Source organism: Scyliorhinus torazame, chromosome 2 (assembly GCF_047496885.1).
Source record: "Scyliorhinus torazame isolate Kashiwa2021f chromosome 2, sScyTor2.1, whole genome shotgun sequence".
Taxonomy (NCBI): domain Eukaryota; kingdom Metazoa; phylum Chordata; class Chondrichthyes; order Carcharhiniformes; family Scyliorhinidae; genus Scyliorhinus; species Scyliorhinus torazame.
In genome coordinates, this window is record NC_092708.1 from 239,161,620 (window position 1) to 239,176,267 (window position 14,648).

At 52.3% G+C, this 14,648-nt stretch overlaps 1 protein-coding gene across 4 annotated transcripts in view; it reads right to left on the reverse strand.

Annotated features, from left to right (window-relative positions):
- LOC140396632 (alpha-(1,6)-fucosyltransferase) overlaps nt 1-14,648 on the reverse strand; it is a 1,055,147-nt gene that overhangs the window by 960,887 nt on the left and 79,612 nt on the right. The window contains exon 2 of one of the 4 annotated variants that reach the window (XM_072485451.1): nt 9,776-9,912. The exons of the other annotated variants lie outside the window; for them this stretch is intronic. The gene's annotated coding sequence lies outside the window, so the exon portion shown is untranslated. The remainder of the gene's footprint in view (nt 1-9,775; nt 9,913-14,648) is intronic. 4 annotated transcript variants of the gene reach the window in all.

A 14,648-nucleotide genomic window follows, 5' to 3' on the forward strand; every position in this document is an offset into this window, starting at 1 on the left:
GGGAGAGAGCTGCAGTGGGGAGGAGAGAGGCGCAGGGGGGAGGAGAGAGCGCAGGGGAGGAGAGAGCGCGGGGGGGGGAGCGAGAGGGCAGGGAGGGCGGGGAGGCGAGAGGCGCAGGGAGGGCGGGAGAGCGGACGAGGGCAGGGGGGAGGGGCGAGGGAGCGAGAGGGCAGGGAGGGCGTGGAGCGAGAGGGCAGGGAGGGCGTGAGCGAGAGGGCAGGGAGGGCGGTGAGCGAGAGGGCAGGGAGGGCGGGAGCGAGAGGGCAGGGAGGGCGGGAGCGAGAGGGCAGGGAGGGCGTGAGCGAGAGGGCAGGGAGGGCGGGAGCGAGAGGGCAGGGAGGGAGGGAGCGAGAGGGCAGGGAGGGCGGGAGCGAGAGGGCAGGGAGGGCGGGAGCGAGAGGGCAGGGAGGGCGGGAGCGAGAGGGCAGGGAGGGCGGGAGCGAGAGGGCAGGGAGGGCGGGAGCGAGAGGGCAGGGAGGGCGAGGAGCGAGAGGGCAGGGAGGGCGGGAGCGAGAGGGCAGGGAGGGCGGGAGCGAGAGGGCAGGGAGGGCGGGGAGCGAGAGGGCAGGGAGGGCGGGAGCGAGAGGGCAGGGAGGGCGGGAGCGAGAGGGCAGGGAGGGCGGGAGCGAGAGGGCAGGGAGGGCGGGAGCGAGAGGGCAGGGAGGGCGGGAGCGAGAGGGCAGGGAGGGCGGGAGCGAGAGGGCAGGGAGGGCGGGAGCGAGAGGGCAGGGAGGGCGGGAGCGAGAGGGCAGGGAGGGCGGGAGCGAGAGGGCAGGGAGGGCGGGAGCGAGAGGGCAGGGAGGGCGGGAGCGAGAGGGCAGGGAGGGCGGGAGCGAGAGGGCAGGGAGGGCGGGAGCGAGAGGGCAGGGAGGGCGGGAGCGAGAGGGCAGGGAGGGCGGGAGCGAGAGGGCAGGGAGGGCGGGAGCGAGAGGGCAGGGAGGGCGGGAGCGAGAGGGCAGGGAGGGCGGGAGCGAGAGGGCAGGGAGGGCGGGAGCGAGAGGGCAGGGAGGGCGGGAGCGAGAGGGCAGGGAGGGCGGGAGCGAGAGGGCAGGGAGGGCGGGAGCGAGAGGGCAGGGAGGGCGGGAGCGAGAGGGCAGGGAGGGCGGGAGCGAGAGGGCAGGGAGGGCGGGAGCGAGAGGGCAGGGAGGGCGGGGAGCGAGAGGGCAGGGAGGGCGGGAGCGAGAGGGCAGGGAGGGCGGGAGCGAGAGGGCAGGGAGGGCGGGAGCGAGAGGGCAGGGAGGGCGGGAGCGAGAGGGCAGGGAGGGCGGGAGCGAGAGGGCAGGGAGGGCGGGGAGCGAGAGGGCAGGGAGGGCGGGAGCGAGAGGGCAGGGAGGGCGGGAGCGAGAGGGCAGGGAGGGCGGGAGCGAGAGGGCAGGGAGGGCGGGAGCGAGAGGGCAGGGAGGGCGGGAGCGAGAGGGCAGGGAGGGCGGGAGCGAGAGGGCAGGGAGGGCGGGAGCGAGAGGGCAGGGAGGGCGGGAGCGAGAGGGCAGGGAGGGCGGGAGCGAGAGGGCAGGGAGGGCGGGAGCGAGAGGGCAGGGAGGGCGGGAGCGAGAGGGCAGGGAGGGCGGGAGCGAGAGGGCAGGGAGGGCGGGGAGCGAGAGGGCAGGGAGGGCGGGAGCGAGAGGGCAGGGAGGGCGGGAGCGAGAGGGCAGGGAGGGCGGGAGCGAGAGGGCAGGGAGGGCGGGAGCGAGAGGGCAGGGAGGGCGGGAGCGAGAGGGCAGGGAGGGCGGGAGCGAGAGGGCAGGGAGGGCGGGAGCGAGAGGGCAGGGAGGGCGGGAGCGAGAGGGCAGGGAGGGCGAGAGGGCAGAGGGCAGGGAGGGCGGGAGCGAGAGGGCAGGGAGGGCGGGAGCGAGAGGGCAGGGAGGGCGGGAGCGAGAGGGCAGGGAGGGCGGGAGCGAGAGGGCAGGGAGGGCGGGAGCGAGAGGGCAGGGAGGGCGGGAGCGAGAGGGCAGGGAGGGCGGGAGCGAGAGGGCAGGGAGGGCGGGAGCGAGAGGGCAGGGAGGGCGGGAGCGAGAGGGCAGGGAGGGCGGGAGCGAGAGGGCAGGGAGGGCGGGAGCGAGAGGGCAGGGAGGGCGGGAGCGAGAGGGCAGGGAGGGCGGGAGCGAGAGGGCAGGGAGGGCGGGAGCGAGAGGGCAGGGAGGGCGGGAGCGAGAGGGCAGGGAGGGCGGGAGCGAGAGGGCAGGGAGGGCGGGAGCGAGAGGGCAGGGAGGGCGGGAGCGAGAGGGCAGGGAGGGCGGGAGCGAGAGGGCAGGGAGGCGATCGAGGGCAGGGAGGGCGGGAGCGAGAGGGCAGGGAGGGCGGGAGCGAGAGGGCAGGGAGGGCGGGAGCGAGAGGGCAGGGAGGGCGGGAGCGAGAGGGCAGGAGGGCGAGCGGAGCGGAGCGGGAGCGAGAGGGCAGGGAGGGCGGAACGAGAGCAGGGAGGGCGGGAGCGAGAGGGCAGGGAGGGCGGGAGCGAGAGGGCAGGGAGGGCGGGAGCGAGAGGGCAGGGAGGGCAGGGAGGGCGGAGAGCGAGAGGGCAGGGAGCGAGAGGGCAGGGAGGGCGGGGAGCGAGAGGGCAGGGAGGGCGGGAGCGAGAGGGCAGGGAGGGCGGGAGCGAGAGAGCAGGGAGGGCGGGAGCGAGAGAGCAGGGAGAGCGGGGAGCGAGAGAGCAGGGAGGGCGGGAGCGAGAGAGCAGGGAGGGCGGGAGCGAGAGAGCAGGGAGGGCGGGAGCGAGAGAGCAGGGAGGGCGGGAGCGAGAGAGCAGGGAGGGCGGGAGCGAGAGAGCAGGGAGGGCGGGAGCGAGAGAGAGCAGGGAGGGCGGGAGCGAGAGAGCAGGGAGGGCGGGAGCGTGAGAGCAGGGAGGGCGGGAGCGTGAGAGCAGGGAGGGCGGGGAGCGAGAGAGCAGGGAGGGCGGGAGCGAGAGAGCAGGGAGGGCGGGAGCGAGAGAGCAGGGAGGGCGGGAGCGAGAGAGCAGGGAGGGCGGGGAGCGAGAGAGCAGGGAGGGCGGGAGCGTGAGAGCAGGGAGGGCGGGAGCGAGAGAGCAGGGAGGGCGGGAGCGAGAGAGCAGGGAGGGCGGGAGCGAGAGAGCTGGGAGGGCGGGAGCGAGAGAGCAGGGAGGGCGGGGAGCGAGAGAGCAGGGAGGGCGGGAGCGAGAGAGCAGGGAGGGCGGGAGCGAGAGAGCAGGGAGGGCGGGAGCGAGAGAGCAGGGAGGGCGGGAGCGAGAGAGCAGGGAGGGCGGGGAGCGAGAGAGCAGGGAGGGCGGGGAGCGAGAGAGCAGGGAGGGCGGGAGCGAGAGAGCAGGGAGGGCGGGAGCGAGAGAGCAGGGAGGGCGGGAGCGAGAGAGCAGGGAGGGCGGGAGCGAGAGAGCAGGGAGGGCGGGAGCGAGAGAGCAGGGAGGGCGGGAGCGAGAGAGCAGGGAGGGCGGGAGCGAGAGAGCAGGGAGGGCGGGAGCGAGAGAGCAGGGAGGGCGGGAGCGAGAGAGCAGGGAGGGCGGGAGCGAGAGAGCAGGGAGGGCGGGAGCGAGAGAGCAGGGAGGGCGGGAGCGAGAGAGCAGGGAGGGCGGGAGCGAGAGAGCAGGGAGGGCGGGAGCGAGAGAGCAGGGAGGGCGGGAGCGAGAGAGCAGGGAGGGCGGGAGCGAGAGAGCAGGGAGGGCGGGGAGCGAGAGAGCAGGGAGGGCGGGAGCGAGAGAGCAGGGAGGGCGGGAGCGAGAGAGCAGGGAGGGCGGGAGCGAGAGAGCAGGGAGGGCGGGAGCGAGAGAGCAGGGAGGGCGGGGAGCGAGAGAGCAGGGAGGGCGGGAGCGAGAGAGCAGGGAGGGCGGGAGCGAGAGAGCAGGGAGGGCGGGAGCGAGAGAGCAGGGAGGGCGGGAGCGAGAGAGCAGGGAGGGCGGGAGCGAGAGAGCAGGGAGGGCGGGAGCGAGAGAGCAGGGAGGGCGGGAGCGAGAGAGCAGGCAGTTCAGCAGCTGGGAAGAAGGCAGAGACCAGAGAGTGGAGGAAGATAGAGAGCACGGATGGAGGGTGCAACAGAGGGAGAAAAAAGGGAGTAGAAAGTCCTGTAGCTCTCAAACGTTCGGAGACTGGGGTCATGCAGGGCACGCACTGGACATGCCAATTCTCCAGCAAGTGTTACATTGTGATGAATGTCAGAAATTGTTATACATTATATATTTTTTGCATTAATGTTATTAAAACCTGGGCTAAGATGCATACAGACATCATGTCCACTAAAGCTGTGATTAAAGGGTCAAAAAAAGTGAGGTAATTGTTGATTTTGCAGGGGAGTGTTCTGGTCATAGATTTGAGGACCATTTACTTGTTTAAAGCTAGCTAGCGAATGGAAATTGTTTACGTTTAAAGGATAATTGGCGTTTAATCATTGATGAGGGGTATTCCATTTGGTCCTGGCTAAACAGGTCATGGGACATTTTGTGGGAGAAGACAAAATAATGACTTATATTTTAGGTACAGATTATGTAATTAATGGGAGGAGACAGGTCTGTATGAAAAGTTAGTGCTTCTGAGGATTTTAATCTGAACAGAGGTGTTTCAGTTATTGTCCTGAAAGGTTCTCTCCCCAAAGAGCCTGCACAGAGAAAAGTAAGTTTAAAAAACTGGTTGTTAACTTTATTTATGAATGGTATTTGAACCATATTGGTTTGTTCAATTGGAATACAGAGCCAGGTTTAGGAAGTAAGTTAAAGTTTCTTCTTTCACTGAAGAACTGTTGTAACTGTCAAGTGTAAAGCTAATTTTGTATTTAAATTAAAGTTTGTTTTTACATAAAGGATACCCATGGATCACTGTTATCATTCCTGAGCTTCTGTGGGGAAGTCACATTTCCTCACGGTCTTACAAATTGCAAATAGTTGGATTCTCGTCCAGGATTCTAACAACGTTGCTATTAAGGCACTTTGGTGAACCGGTCTATACTAATTATACTTGTTGACTAAAACAAGCATTCAGCTTTAAACCAAATGTCATGACTGGATTACCTATTTGGAAAGAGTGTCAGAGGTATCAATTGTTGCTGCATTCTTGCATGTTATCACAAAGCAAACTCGGACTGATGTAACGACAACAATCTCTCTCGATGCCAGCAAAGCTAAAGAGCTGGTCACTGACTTCAAGAAGCATAGTATTGCACACACCCCTGTCAGCATCAATGGTGTTGAGACGGAGATGGTTAACAGCTTCAAATTCCTAGGGGTGCACATCACCAACAATCTGTCCTGGGCAACCCACGCAATGCTACGACCAAGAAAGTGCCTATATTTTCTCAGGAAACAAAGGAAATTCGGCATGTCCACATTGACTCTTACCAATTTTTACAGATGCATCATTGAAAGCATCCCCTGGTAAGGCAATTACTCAGCCCAAGACCGTAACAAACTATAGAGCGTTGTGATCACAGCACAGTCCATCACGCGAACGCGCCTCCCATCCATTGACTGTCTACACCTCCCGCTGCCTTGGGAAAGCAGGTAGCATAATCAAAGGCCCCTCCCACCTGGCATATTCACTCTTCCAGGTCTGACTAGCTTTGACAAAGATCCATCCAGACTCGAAACATTAGCCCGCCTCTCAACAGATGCTGTCAGGTCTGCTGAGATGGTCCAGCATCTTCTGTTTTTGTTCCAGTCGCTATGTTTTATTTCCATGATCTGGACTTGCTAATGATATTCAAAACTAACCGAGGGCTCACGAACCAGAGAATAAGTGAATGGGTGATGCATTTTAAAAGAACAACCAGTCAGGAAGCTTCAAGGTGGCTACCTTATGATATAAATATTTGGGCAGTACGGTGGCGCAGTGGGATAGCCCTGTTGCCTCACGGCGCCGAGGTTCCAGGTTCGATCCTGGCTCTGGGTCACTGTCCGTGTGGAGTTTGCACATTCTCCCTGTGTTTGCGTGGGTTTTGCCCCCACAACCCAAAGATGTGCAAGGTAGGTGGATTGAATATGCTAAATTGTCCCTTAATTAGAAAAAAAAATGAATTGGGTACTCTAAATTCAAATGATATAAATATTTACGTTTTCTGCGTCTATTAAACTGCCAAGCATTTACCAAGGTTTCAGAAATGAGTGTGTACTGTATTATTGTGCATGCAATTCCGCAGTGGACGGAGGTGTATACAAACTAACAAACCTTCTGACCCAACCATGTGGTACACAAGCTGACATGTACGATCTGACATGTATGATCTGCCATTATCTGCTATGACACCTCCGCTAGCAGGAAATTAATGGAGAAAAAACAAAAATCACTCATTCCATATACAAGACATCACATTCCTGTGTACATAATGGGATTTGGAATTCGAGGTGGCAATTAATCACTTGCAACAGGACTACAGTTCTGTTCTGTGTTGCTGTCTTATAAGGCAGTCTCATCTTGCCTGTGAACCTGCATCGGTCACCTGGGATCAGACCAGATGTTAAACTAATTTTGTTTTGTTATGAACTACAAGCAGAAAGCCAACCTTTTTAAAAAAGTGATAAGTCAGCCAACTGCTCACTGATTAGAAACATTAGGCTTTCAACTTTGGCTAGACAGCTGGTTTGTGATGCAGAGCAAGCCCAGCAGCATGGGTTCAATTCCGGTACCAGCTGAGGTTATTCAATAAGGCCCCATCTTCTCAACATTGCCCCTCCCCTGAGGGGTGGTGATCCTCATGTGAAATCACCGCCAGTCAATTCTCCCCCTCAAAGGGGAAAGCAACCTGTGGTCATCTGGGACTATGGTGACGTTACTTTATTGCACCCCCGCCCCCAAAGTGTGTCACAAGTAGGCTTACATCAACACAGCAATGAAGTTACCGTGAAAATCCCCTAGTTGCCACACTCCGGCACCTGTTCGGGTACAGAGGGAGAATTCCGAATGTCCAAATTATCTAACAGCACGTCTTTCGGGACTTGTGGGAGGAAACTGGAACACCCGGAGGAAACCCACGCAGATGCAGGGAGAACGTGCAGACTCCACACAGACAGTGATCCAAGCCGGGAATCGAACCTGGGACACTGGAGCTGTGAAGCAACAGTGCTAACCACTGTGCTGTCGTGCCAGCCACATCCAAAAGTCAGATAAAGTTCTTTGCAGAATGAAAAGTATTTCAGCTCCATTTTATCAGCGAGGCAGTATGATGTTGTATTGTCATGAAATAGTGTCAAAAGGTGCTCCAAGTTCATTTTATGTTATCGGATTTTGATATTGAGCTTTGACATGCCCTAATCTTCGCATGGTTGACTTTATAAACAGATTTAATAAAGATCAGGCTAAAGAGTAGCATACAGATAACCCAAGAAGCTGAAATAAATCAAGTGATTCTTTAGCGTTCCCTGTTGTGGGACCACAGTATGTGGATTTGGTTCAAATATTCATTAAGCACTCTGGGATGTGCTGAAGTCAAAAAAGCACAACACAAATGCAAGCCTTTCTTTCTTTCATGATTGCTTCAATAATCCGAAGTTCCTGCGTTAAGAATAGAGATAATCAGGCAGACTTCAAAAACACTCATGTCATATTGCCATTAATTTTTCTTTGCATTGTTGTCATCCGGGCATTCACCCTTTGCTCAGTGTGTCGGGAAGCTTGACTCAATTCTTTTTTATTTTTTTTATTTAGAGTACCCAATTCATTTTTTTTTCCAATTAAGGGGCAATTTAGCATGGTCAATCCACCTAGCCTGCACATCTTTGGGTTGTGGGGGCGAAACCCACGCAAACACGGGGAGAATGTGCAGAGCCGGGATCGAACCTGGGACCTCGGCGCCGTGAGGCAGCAGGGCTAACCCACTGCGCCACCGCGCTGCCCCCGCTTGACTCAATTCTAAAAGTAATGACCACTGAAATTTTGAACCGAGATCAACCCAACAGCATGGCAGGTTTGATTTGGAGAAATTGTCTGCCTAGTGAAAGAATTTCATTGGAGGCTTGTCCATCACATACTGATGGTTAAGTTTTAAAGGGAAGAGCAGCATGGTGGCCGAGTCATTAGCACAGATGCCTCACGGCACTCAGGTCCCAGGTTCGATCCCGGCTCTGGGTCACTGTCCGTGTGGAGTTTGCACATTCTCCCAGTGTCTGTGTGGGTTTCGCCCCCACAACCCAAAGATGTGCAGATTAGGTGGATTGGCCACGCTAAATTGCCCCTTAATTGGAAACAATAATTGGGTAATCTAAAAAAAAAAATTTTAAGTTTTAAAGAGAGCTTGCCATCATGGATATTGGGCCCATAAATTACAATGAGCCCTGCAAAAGAAACCCTATGTGAAGGGGGGGTGGAAGAGAGACACTGGGCCACATTGAGTGGTCAATGGTGAAGTGACGGTGCTTGCCACCAACCTCGAAGAAAATCACCCCAAATACCAGAGGTGGAGGTTAGGAGATTGGACACATGACAGTTAGGAAACAAAGACCTGAGCTTTCTGGATGACAAAGCAAGTATAGAGCAAGATGAAACAGAGAAGGGTTGTCTATGAAAAATGCCAGGTTGACAGCACAAGTGAGATGCAAGATCAATGTAGAAAGCTCAGTGGGGATGGGCAAGTGAAAAGGTTTTCTCCCACAGTACAAAGAGAGCATGAGAAGAGACTGGCAGCTAACATAAAAGGAAATAGAAATGCCATATAAATAGTAAAAAGGTATAGAGTGAAGGAGTGGGCTGATTAGGGACCAAAAGGGGGATGTATGCATGCAGGCACACGGGTATAGCTGTCTAAACAAAGAAGACGCTGCCAAAGTCATCCTGTAACAGAAGGTAGTTGAGACACTAAAAAGAGTTAAAAAATGGAAGAGTAGAAAGTCTGTCTGGACTTGGTTTATAATTCACCAGGAGCAGATGGGATACCACCATTTTACCATGGGGGCAGCACGGTGGCAAGCACTGCTGTCTCAGTGCCAGGGACCCGGGTTCGATTTTGGCCTTGGGTGACTTTCTGTGTGAAGTTTGTACATTCTCCCTGTGTCTGCATGGGTTTCCTCCGGTTTTCTCCCACAGTACAAATATTTGCAGGTTAGGTGGGGTTGTGGCAAACATTGCTGCCTCACAGGACCAGGGACTCGGGCTCGATTCTGGCCTTGGGTGACTGTCTGTGTGGAGTTTGCATGTTCTCCCTGTGTCTGCGTGGGTTTCCTCCGGGTGCTCCGGTTTCCTCCCGCAGTCCAAGGATGTGCAGGTTAGGTGGGGTTATGGGGATAGTGGGATAGGACGGCGGAGCAGGCCTACACAGGATTCTCTTTCAGAGGGTGGCCCCAGACTCGATGGCCGACTGTAGGGATTCTATGAGTTCTATGATACCGAGGAATTCAGGATGAAAATTACAGAGACAAGAGTCATAACTTTTCAATCCTCCTTCGATATGGCAGAATTACCAGAAGACTGGAAAATTGCAAATGTTGCAACCTTGTTCAAAAGAGGGGCATCAGGATCAGCCCAGCAACTACAGGCCAGTCAGTTTAACATTGATGGTGAGAAAGCTTTCAGAAACAATAATCCATGACAAAATAGTCACTCGGAAAAGATGGATTAATTAAGGAATTCAGCAAGGATTCACATAAAACTAAAATAAAAACAAATTACTGTGGATTCTGGAATGTGAAACATAAACAGCAAATGCTGGACAACCTCGGCAGATCTGACAGCATGTGGCAAAAGAACAGAGCTAACATTGAGACTGGATGACTCTTTGTCAAAGAAATGATCATCCAGACCCAAAAGCGTTAGCTCTGTTCTCTTTCCACAAATGCTGTCAGACCTGCTGAGATTGTCCAGTATGTTCTGTCAACGTTTCACACATGACTAACCTGATGAGGTCTTTTGAAGAGTTAACTACCAGCATGAATCCAAGTAACACAGTTGATGTGGTGTACATGAACTTCTTAGACTTCCAAAAGGTGTTTGATAAAAGTGCCACATAATAGGCTTGCCAGCAAGTTGAAACCTATGGATTGAAAGGGACAGAGGCAACATTGGTATGGAGTTGACTGGGTGACAGGAAACAAAGAATAGTGATGAACATTTTTGTTTGGACTGGAGGGAGGTATAGAGTGGGTCAAGATTAACAACCTCGACTTGGTTACACAAGTCACAATTTCAAAATTTGCTGATGGCACAAAACCTGGAAGTATTGTGAACGTGAGGAGGATAGTTACTGAATTGGATGATCAGTGATGATCATAATGAATGGCGAAGCAAGGCCGAAGGGCTGAACAGCCTCCTGCTGCTCCTATTTTCTATATTTCTATGAAATGATAAGACTTCACGAGGACACACTCCTCTACACACTAAGGTAGGTGGCAGATGAAATTTAGTGCAGGAAAATGTGAAGCGATACATTTTGGGAGAATGATCAAGGAGAAAACTGGAAGAATAAATTTCTCGAAAGACAGCGGGAATAGAGGGTTGATGTGTGCACAAATTGTGGAAGGTGGAAGAAAGAATTGAGAAAATCTTGAGCATTGTAATAGTGGCCGAGGCCAAAATGAAGCTATGATGAACCAAACACTGGCTCAACCTCAGCTAGAGCACTGTGTCCAATTCTGGTCACTGCACTTTCAGAAATATGCGACGGTTTCAGAGAGGGGCAAAAACAATTTAAAAGAATTGTTCCAGGGATGAGGGACTTTCGTTGCGTGGATAGATTGGAAAAGTTGGGGCAGTTTTCCCTCAAAAAGGTTGAGAGGAAATTTGACGAAGGAGTAGATAGAGAGAAATCGTTCCCATTGGCAGAAGGGTGGAGAACCAGAACATATGGATTTCAGATGAATGACAATAGGAACAACAATGGTATGTGGAAAAGCTTTTTTTACAAGCAGTGAAGTGATTAGGATCTGGAATGCATGGCCAGAGAATATGGTAGAGGCATATGCAATTATGGCGTATTTCAAAAGAGAAATGGATAAACAGTTGAAGAAAAAATTACCAAAAGTTAAGGGGGAAGCATGGGGGAGTAGGATTAGCTGTGTTGCTCTTGCTGATGATACAAAGCTAGATGAAGAGGTAAGTTGTGGGGAGTGCTGGGTGCACAGAGGAGCTGCAGAGAGATATAGACATGTTAAGTGAATGGGCAACACGATGACAGATGCATTATAATGTAGGATAGTGTGAAGTTATTCACTTTGGCCGAAAGAATAGAAGAGCTGAATATTCTTTTTAAAAGTTGAGGAATTTGCAAGTGTCGACGTTCAAAGAGACTTGCGTGTGCTCATACAAGGAACGCAGAAAGTTAGCATGCAGGTGCAGAAAGCAATTCGGAAGGCAAATGGCTTGTTGGCCTTTATTGCAAGGAGACTGGAGTAAAGGAATAAAGAAGTCTTGCTACAATTGCACAGGGTTTTTCCAAGACAACATCTGGAGTACTAAGTGCAGTTTGGTCTTCACATTTAAGACATATTTGATTGAAGGTTTACCGGGAAGATACATTAAATTGGTCCCTGGGATTAGGGGGTTGTCTTATGATGAGAGGCTGAGCAAATTGGGTCTGTAATTCTCTGAAGTTCAGAAGAATGAGAGGTGACTGATTGAAACCTATAAAATTCTGAAGAGGCTTTGATGGATTGTTTCCATTGGTCAGTGAATCGAAAACACAAGCAGCACAGTCTCAGGATAAGGAGGGGGCGGTCATTTTAGACTGAGATGAGGAGAAATTACTTCACTCAAACAGTTGCGAAGCTTTGGAATTCTCTACCCCAGAGAGTCATGATGAATGCTCATTATTGAATATAATTAAGGCTGGGATCGATAGATTTTTGGTGTCTCAGGGAATTATTTTACATTCATTCATGGGATGTCAGCTTCGCTGACTAGGCCAGCATTTATTGCCCATCCCTAATTCTTCTTGAGAAGGTTATGGTGAGCTGCCTTCTTCAACCACTGCAGTCCATATCCCCTCACTGTTACACTCTGATATAACCCATACCCCTCACTGTAATACTCTGATATACCCCACACACCTCACTGTAACACTCTGATATACCCCACACCCCACACTGTAATACACGGTAGCATTGTGGATAGCACAATTGCTTCACAGCTCCAGGGTCCCAGGTTCGATACCGGCTTGGGTCACCGTCGGTGCGGAGTCTGCACATCCTCCCCGTGTGTGCGTGGGTTTCCTCCGGGTACTCCGGTTTCCTCCCACAGTCCAAAGATGTGCAGGTTAGGTGGATTGGCCATGATAAATTGCCCTTAGTGTCCAAAATTGCCCTTAGTGTTGGGTGAGGTTACTGGGTTACGGGGAGAGGGTGGAGGTGTTGACCTTGGGTAGGGTGCTCTTTCCAAGAGCCGGTGCAGACTCGACGGGCCGAATGGCCTCCTTCTGCACTGTAAATTCTATGAAAATTCTATGTGGTGTAGGTACATCCGCAGGACAATCAAGGGATGTAGGGAGTGGGCAGAGAAGTGGAGTTGAAGCCCAAAATCAGCTGTGATCATATTGAATGGTGGGGACAGGCTCAATGGGCCATATTGTCTACTCATGCTCCTATTTCCTCTGTTCTTAGAGGGCTGGTACAGACATGGCCGGCTGAATGGCCTCCTTTTGTATCATAACTATTCTGTGATTCTATTCTCTGATGGAAATCATTCACTCTTCACTTCTTACAAACTTCAGAGAGAAAAATAAATGATTGATAGTTAAGCTTTTACGACTAATGTCCCAAGCCAACTTTAGAAAAAAAATGTAAAGCATGGAATTTTAATTGCAACAATTTAACTTTATGCAAATCTCCAATTAGTTTTCCAGAGCTAGACGTTCTTCAACAGGATTCATGCCTTGTGCCATTTAAAAACACAATTAAACTTCATGAAGGAGACATAACATTTTAGCAGAGGGTGAGGGTGGTGAGGTTTAACAGTTATTCGAACATAAAATTGAAAATATGGCAGTTTCAAAATCATTGCTATCTCGATATTCCAGCCATTATTTTTTAAATTAAGGTTTCTGTAGAAGAGAGAAAGCAAGCTGATGCTGAGTGGTATTAAATGAAAGACTGATGGAAATTTAAAGGTTTGACTAGGTGGAATTTCGATTATATTTAACAAGAGAGAACTTTGTAAGGTGAAGAAATGAATTATACGGATTTCCTTAGCCCAATGGAAAAATGTGTTCTTCATAAGATAGAGCTGGGACAGGAATGGTTGTTGCAGGTGCCGGGGTTTAGATATTTCAGTAAGATCAGGGAAGGTGGTAAAAGAGGGGGAGGGGTGGCATTATTAGTCAAGGACAGTATTACGGTGGCAGAAAGGACGTTTGATGAGGACTCGTCTACTGAGGTTAGAAAAAGGAAAGGAGAGGTCACCCTATTAGGGGTTTTCTTTAGGCCTCCGAAAAGTTCCAGAGATGTAGAGGAAAGGATTACAAAGATGATTCTGGATAGGAGCGAAAGCAACAGGGTAGTTGTTATGGGGGACTTTAACTTTCCAAATATTGACTGGAAACGCAATAGTTTGAGTACTTTAGATGGATCCGTTTTTGTCCAATGTGTGCAGGAGGGTTTCCTGACACAGTATGTAGATAGGCCAACGAGAGGCGAGGCCATATTGGATTTGGTACTGGGTAATGAACCAGGACAGGTGTTAGATTTGGAGGTAGGTGAGCACTTTGGTGATCGTGACCACAATTCAATTACGTTTACTTTAGTGATGGAAAGGGAGTGGTATATACCACAGGGCAAGAGTTATATCTGGGGGAAAGGCAATTATGATGCGATGAGGCAAGACTTAGGATGCATCAGATGGAGAGGAAAACTGCAGGGGATGGGCACAATGGAAATGTGGAGCTTGGACAAGGAACAGCTACTGCGTGTCCTTGATAAGTATGTACCTGTCAGGCAGGGAGGAAGTGGTCGAGCAAGGGAACCGTGGTTTACTAAAGCAGTCGAAACACTTGCCAAGAGGAAGAAGGAGGCTTATGTAAAGATGAGATATGAAGGTTCAGTTAGAGCGTTTGAGAGTTACAAGTTAGCTAGGAAGGACCAAAAGAGATAGCTAAGAAGAGCCAGGATGGGACATGAGAAGTCTTTGGCAGGTAGGATCAAGGATAACCCTAAAGCTTTCTATAGATATGTCAGGAATAAAAGAATGACTAGGCTAAGAGTAGGGCCAGTCAAGGACAGTAGTGGGAAGTTGTGCGTGGAGTCCGAGGAGATAGGAGAGGTGCTAAATGAATATTTTTTGTCAGTATTCACACCGGAAAAAGACAATGTTGTCGAGGAGAATACTGAGATTCAGGCTACTAGACTAGAAGGGCTTGAGGTTCATAAGGAGGAGGTGTTAGCAATTCTGGAAAGTGTGAAAATAGATAAGTCCCCTGGGCCGGATGGGATTTATCCTAGGATTATCTGGGAAACTAGGGAGGAGTTTGCTGAGCCTTTGGCTTTGACCTCCAAGTCATCTTTGTCTACAGGAATAGTGCCAGAAGACTGGAGGATAGCAAATGCTGTCCCCTTGTTCAAGAAGGGGAGTAGAAACAATCCCGGTAACTATAGACCAGTGAGCCTTACTTCTGTTGTGGGCAAAATCTTGGAAAGGTTTATAAGAGATAGGATGTACAATCATCTGGAAAGGAATAATTTGATTAGAGATAGTCAACATGGTTTTGTGAAGGGTAGGTCGTGCCTCACATACCTTATTGAGTTCTTTGAGAAAGTGACCAAACAGGTGGATGAGGGTAAAGCA